We start from the raw sequence: 7154 nt of genomic DNA, 5'->3' as shown, positions 1-7154 counted from the left end.
ATGGAAAATTGTTTATATTGCTACCAGGTTAACCCCACCTAGGTCATATAATTATATGCAACGGAATTGGTTAACGGGCATAGAAAGAAGATAAGAAATTTGATCTTTGTGGTGGTTGCAGCTATTATGTGGGCTATGTGGTGTACTCGTAATGATATAATTTTTGAGAAAAAAAGTTCATCTGATTTATGGGAGCAATTTCAGGGGAGCAATAATGTAATTCGTTTACGATTCCTTTATTTTGGTGACACTACTAGAGAAAACACCTCTACTACCGATAGGGAACCCCACTCTAGTACCGGTTGTGCAGTCGGTACTGGCAATTCCGTACTAGAGGGGGTCCTTTAGTACCGGTTGAGATAATCGGTACTAAAGGGTATTAAAAAATTAAAAAAATAAAATCCCCTTGCCGGCCCCGCCCACCGCTTCTGTCCACCTCCGCTCGGCCCCGCTGCCCCTCCGCCCCTCCGCCCGAGCCCCCCGCCACCGCCTCGCGACCGCCGGCCCCCGCTCGCCACCTACCTCCACCCTGCCCCGCCGTCCCTCCGCCCGAGCCCCTCGCCACCGCCCGAGACTACGCCCTCCTGCCGCCGCCCGCCACGCCATCCCATCACCGCAGCCACCAATGCCGCCACCGCATCCACTAGCACCATCGCCACCCACCGCACCCTCCCGCCGCCGGAGCCACCAGCGCCGCTGCCACCCGCCAGCCTGTGCGTTGCCGCCGCTCCTCACAACCACGAGTGAGGGGCGAGCGAAGAGGAGATAGGGAGGGGACCAGGGAGAAGGAGCTCCTGGGAGAGCAGAGGGAGAGGGAGAGGGAGGGAGGAGAGGGAAAGTGAGAGGGAAATGGGACCACCGGGGAGAGGATAAGGCTGTGCGCGCGGATTGATGGACAAGTCCATACGGTGGGAAACCTCTAGTACCGGATGTAGGTTTCACCTAGTACTTTAGTACCGGGTGGAGCCTCCACCCGGTACTCCTGGTACTAATGTGCCTTAGGGCCTTTAGTACCGGATGGAGTCCCCACCCGGTACTAAAGGGGGTCACGGGGGCCTCCTCAGGGACTATCCCTTAGGTCCGTAGTACCGGGCCCAAATTGAACTGGTACTGAGGCCGTGGACGAGAGCTCGTTTTTCTAGTGTGAACTTTTTTGTTTCTAGTGATCAGCATTGTGGCTGGTTTTTGCTGTAGGAACTTAGCTGTGTGCGGTCTCAAAGGCTGAAAAAAATTCCATTTTTTTAAAACAAATTTGGATGTGCCAAAAAGTATTAGGGAAAGGAACAACTATAGGAAGACTGCTACACTGATACAGCACTTATTTTCCTAATAATGGTAAAATTTTTAGGAAAGAGCGACTACCGGAGATGCTCTACTTGCACGTGTGCACCACGGAAAAGGAGTTATCCACCTTTGGTCTTTCTGGCCAATCACCGGTGTTACTTTTCTAGACCTGTTGCGCTCAACTGTTGACGTGGAACTATATGCAAAGAAAAACATGAAAAATAAAAAATATGTAGTTCGCAAACCAAATATCAAAATTAAATTCCAATTCCATCATTATATTTCAATATGAATTTCCTTGTGGATACTATCACTGGTAGAGAATTGACCTTTAGTCCCGGTTGGTAGGGTGCATATCTCTCGGATATCCATCCGGGATAAACCAACCGGGACAAAAGGGGGGGGTCTTTAGTCCCGGGTCTTTTAACCGGGAGTAAAGGACCCCCTTTAGTCCCGGTTGGTGAGGCGCGGGACAGGCCCTTTAGTCCCGGTTGGTGACACCAACCGGGACTAAAGGGGTCCCCTTTAGTCCCGGCTCGATTCCAACCGGGACTAAATGGCGCTTGCATGGCACTGCCGTGACGCCTGAATTTTTCATGCATGCATCATGTATACGTATAGTAGTACCGCGGCCCTTTTAATTTGTTAACCTTGTAGTTGAGATTTTTTTAGAACGAAATCAACTAGTATTTAAACGAATGGGATTTGTAATTATACAATTCTTATACACAATTCTTATACACAATTCATATACACAATCCTTATACACAATTCATATACACAATTCAACTCTAGCTTAATTAGTACAAATCGATCATAATTAGCGCGTATTATATATACAAATAAATCAAAGTATCTTCCTACGATCTTCCCGTCGTGGTGTTGCTGATCGGAGTGTCTAATTGTCGTCCATCGTAATAAAATTCTCCTCTTGGATCTACCACCTCGTCCATTATGAATCCAATGAGACCTTCACATATTGCCGCTACTCTTTCTTCCTTCAAGAGTCCTTGTTGAATATTTAACATCTATAATTTGGAAATTTGTGAATGTTACATGAACAAATACATATAAGGAGCTAGAAAATAATTAACTAGTAATATATTTATTTTACGTACTTTAAAGTTGTGCGGCGTCATCTTCGGTCCCTTGGGTCCCAAAAAACTGTGCATGTGCTCACAGATGTAGTAGCCATATAGATTATTCCCGGGTTCCTGTCTTAAGCACTTCAGTGCGGAAAAAAATAAGTTATGAAATATTCGTGTTATACAATGTAATAAATGTGCAGACTGCATACGTACCGGGAAGTCTGTGTTCCATGTAAGATTTTCTTTGAATGGACCTTTGTGTGTCCTTATGAATTGTTTCCATGCGCTGCGGATTAGAATAATGAATGACATAGTGTAACAGGGATAAAATTTAGGAAATAAATTTTTGCATAGAGATAAAGGTCCAGAATTATTACAAGCCTAGCATGTCTTGCAATTCTTGGTAGTCCACCGGATCTTTCCTTAACGAATCAAAGACAGTGACGTGGCTTCTTTCAGGCTCAATTATAATAAGGATCCAGTGGAAGCTGCGTGCGTAAAATGTTCATGCATATTAGAGCTAACTAACATGTAGAGATAAGGAAAAAGACATCGAAAGTAGACGGTATACACACACTTACTTGAAGTTGTATGGAAGTAGTATGAAATCCTTGAATGTTTGTTTGTGTAGGAAATTGTATATTTCCGCAAAGGTTTTTTCCGGCGCTAATTGTATCTGTTGTTGGTTAACTACAGATGGATCCATGAAGCCTACATGTAGGTACGCCTCTCGGCGGCATGTCTGAATTAGCATCCTACATGAAATGGAAAATGAAGTTAGTACGGTGACGCACGCCAAAATTTACATGTAGAGATAATAAACGGACACTTACAGAATCCAAGCGCTGATCAGAGAGACGTCCAGGGCATCATGATGGTACACTTCGTATATATCCTTGAAGTCTAGCCACAGCACTTTCTCCCCTTCACCGTGAAAATCTATCGGTTTTACCTTCATGCCGATCATCTCCCTCGAGTCGGCGGATGCCATCATGTACCATTGATGGAATTTGTACATCTTTGTTGATAGCTTCCGTACCATTGAAGGCTTTACTAGAGGTTTGCCTAGCTCATAAGGCCATCTCGGCTCAGGGGGCGGTGTAGTTGGCGTCTCGACTTGCCCTATGCATTCATCAAGTCCCAGACCTATTTCTTCCATGAACTTCAATATATTTGCTTGTTGATCCAAGGGCATTGCTTTTACCCGTTGAGCATCTTTTTTTGATAAATGGCTGAGGTCGGGGACTGGACCGCTGGAGGATGATTTTCCTTTTCTTTTATCCTTTTCATCAGCCTTTACTAGAGCCCGTTCATAGTTTGACAAGAGTGGTATCCTTTTCTTGGCTCCTTCCTCCATCCTGATAAAAAAGTTTAAATCTCGCCGACTTACTGGCGGTGGCTCCATCTCCCTTGCCTTTTTTAATTCGGCTTGTTTCTTGAACCACTCACTGGCCTCTCGTTGGATTTCTGCCCACTGTTCTTCATGAGACATTGCCTCAAAGCGTTCCTTGCGAGCCACTTCAGGGTCGACCTTTGTTTTCTTCTTTCTCTGTACTCTTTGCTTGGGAGGCGGTGCTCGTGACTTCTTGAGTGGTGCTGCAGGTTCCTTCGAGGGGGCCGCTCTTGGTGCCGGCGACGGTGATCGGGGAGGGGTGTTGTTATTGTTGTCGTCGCTCCTAGCACCAAGATGTGGTGGAGATGGAGACCTTGATATAGATGGAAGAGACGGTCCTGGAGCAGGAGATGCCGGTCTCGAGGTATGAGGAGAAGGTCGCTGCTGGGGATCTACGGGGAGCGGTCTTGAGGTCTGAGGAGATGGCTCCGTGCGGGGAATAATGATGTAGCGTTTCTTCCATAGAATGATCCCATGAAGCGCATCTGCCAATGTCTTTTCCCCGTCGCCTCCCGGGAAGTCGAGCTCTAGACCTTCATACTGGGGATCTACTATTTGCTCGACGCAGACGCTGGCGTAGCCTGTTGGAATGTCCATGCCATGACTGCTCTGCCCTGCCAGGGTTGGTAACGCACTCCCGTACGCTACCTGTACATATAGCAGAAGTAAACAAGTTGAACTCCGATCTCGAGGCCTGGATCAATTGACAAGATTGCATAAATATTATGTATAAGTATACCTTAATAGTGAGGTTGCCGACCGGTGCATGCAGTTCACATGAGGTCCGTTGCGTGATGGCATCCACGGGGAACCGTTGCTCCTCCACGGGTAACCTGGGCGTCTGCGCATCGGGGACCCCTGTAGAAGCACAACTGCTCCCGAGGCGTTGAGAAGGGCTAGCGGTGTGAGGATTCGGCATTGCTCCAGATTGCGCCAACTCCGCAACTGCGTCGGCCACCCGCCGATTGATTTCATCCATCATTCTTTGTTCTAGCATCTGCCGCCAGCTCTCCTCCATCTGTTCCTTTCTTCGCTTCCGGCTTCTGTAAGAGGCGCTGTCGCCTCGGAAAGCGAACTTCCACGGAACCACCCCGAACCCCCGGCAACGTCCTGGGTGCTCTGGATTACCGAGGGCCAATGTGAGCTCATCATTTTCTCGGTCCACCCTCAACCTCCCAGCCTTGGAATCTTCAATGTTCTTCATGAGATGTTCGGCCTTCTCACGTATTGTGTCATTGAAAATCAGCGTCCCATCCTCTTGGCTTAGGGAGCCTCCATGAGCGTAGTACCAGTTCTTTGATCGTTCGGGCCATTCAATAGTTGCAGGTATGATTCCCCGTTCGATCAGATCTTGTTCCATCTTCCTCCACTTGGGAATTGCTGAGCCATACCCAGCTCGCCCCAAATGATGGTGGTAGCCCTTCTGACTAGCATTTGCTGTGTTGGTCGTGATCTTTTTCACACCTTCTTCACTCCTCTTGTATTCAACAAATGCATCCCAGTGGTCCCTCAACTTTGGCCACGCGTTGAAGTCTGAAGTTTTGCCCTTCTTGATGTAGTGGGTGTCCAGCATCTTCTTGAATGTCTGGAATTGAGTAGCCATCTTCTTAAGCGTCCACGCTTTGACATCCTTCTCGCTATATCCTTCGGGGAATGTGAAATGTCTCTTCACGTCTTCCCACAGCATATTCTTTTCTGTCTCTGGAAGTGCGTACGGATTATCGCTTCTGCCCTTCCATTCTCTGATGCTGATAGGCACGTTGTCCCGGACGATTGTCCCGATTTGACTCACGTACTTCTTTGCTACCTTCTCGGGAGCAACCGGCCTGCCCTCATCTGTAACTTCGGTGATGACAAGCCTCCCTTCCATCACCTTTGTACGACCTTGGGTCTTCTGCCCTTGTGTCGATCCGGAGGGCTAACAGTTCAAGATTCGTTAATTAGTACGTAGTAGTAGCGGTGGCGTGAAACAATACAAGAATGGTTGTATATACCTCGCGGAACCTTCCGCCACGGCAAGTTGTTGCTGCGGCTGTTGCTCTTCATTCCCATCGGCGGACATGTCTCAACATGTCCGCCTGGGTGCCCTCTTCATCCGTGTGTGATAGTGGAATGTTGTCGCCACTACCATCACCAGCGATTATCTGCTCCATGATATACCTTACGGTCTCATCGTCTGCCATTTCAACTATTGATGGAAACATACATGGAATCATACATGACAGTCATAGAAATCGTCTTAATACAAATTTGTACAAAGTCCTAAAAAGTCCGGAAATATACATGTATATAATGAAATCATAAAATAACACGAATCGTACAAAGTCCGGAATATTTATACAAATTTCTATGAATTTTGACGAATTTCTACAAATTTCTACGAATTTCTACGAATTTCTACGAATTTCTACGAATTTTGACGAATTTCTATGAATTTCTACGAATTTCTATCAATTTCTACAAATTTCTACGAATTTCCACGAATTTTGACGAATTTCTACGAATTTTGACGAATTTCTACGATCAGGGCGGCGGAGGCGGGACGGCGGCGGTCAGGGCGGCGGTACGGCGGAGGCGGGGACGGTTCACCGGAACCACGGGCGGTGCCTACTAGGTTGTGATGGGCGGCGGGACGGCGGCGATCACGGCGGCTACTCGGCGGCGATCACGGCGGCTACTCGGCGGGACGGCGGCTACAAGGCGGCGATCACGGCGGCTACTCGACGGGACGGCGGCGATCACGGCGGCTACTCGGCGATCTCTGTCTAACTTAACAAACTAACTAGAAATCTAAAAATCTAACTTAACAAAATTAGAAATCTAAAAATCTAACTTAACAAAATTACAAATTTATCTTAAAATAAAACTTAATTTTCTAATTAACTTAAAAAGAAAACCCTCTCCCGGCGCTGCCGGCCGGCGCGGCAGACCTCTCGCGCGCGGGGCGGCGGCCGGGGCGGCGGGACGGCGGCGGCCGGGTCGGCGGGACGGCGGCGGCCGGGGTGGCGGGACGGCGGGACGGCGGCGGCCGGGCGGCGCGCGGGACGGCGGCGGCCGGGGCGGCGACGAGGACGAAGACGACGACGGCGGGACGACGGCGGCCGAGGCGAAGACGACGACGGCGGCGTAGGCGCGACGGCGACGAGACGGCGACGAGGGGCGACGAGGGGCGACAAGGATGGAGCCGGCGACGAGGATGTGGAGCGCTCCGGTGGCTGGAGGCGACGAGGTGGCCGGGGGCCGGGCGCGTCGGCGGACGAGGAGGGGATCGAGGCGGGCCGGCCGGGGGACGACGACGGCGCAATGGGGGACGTCAACGGCGCAATGGGGGACGAAGACGGCGGCGGCCGGCGTGGGAGGCGGACGGGCGGCGACGGCGGAGAACGCGT

This window comes from Setaria italica, chromosome VIII, assembly GCF_000263155.2.
Source record: "Setaria italica strain Yugu1 chromosome VIII, Setaria_italica_v2.0, whole genome shotgun sequence".
In the NCBI taxonomy this organism is placed as follows: Eukaryota; Viridiplantae; Streptophyta; class Magnoliopsida; order Poales; family Poaceae; genus Setaria; species Setaria italica.
This window is presented reverse-complemented; position numbering follows the sequence as displayed.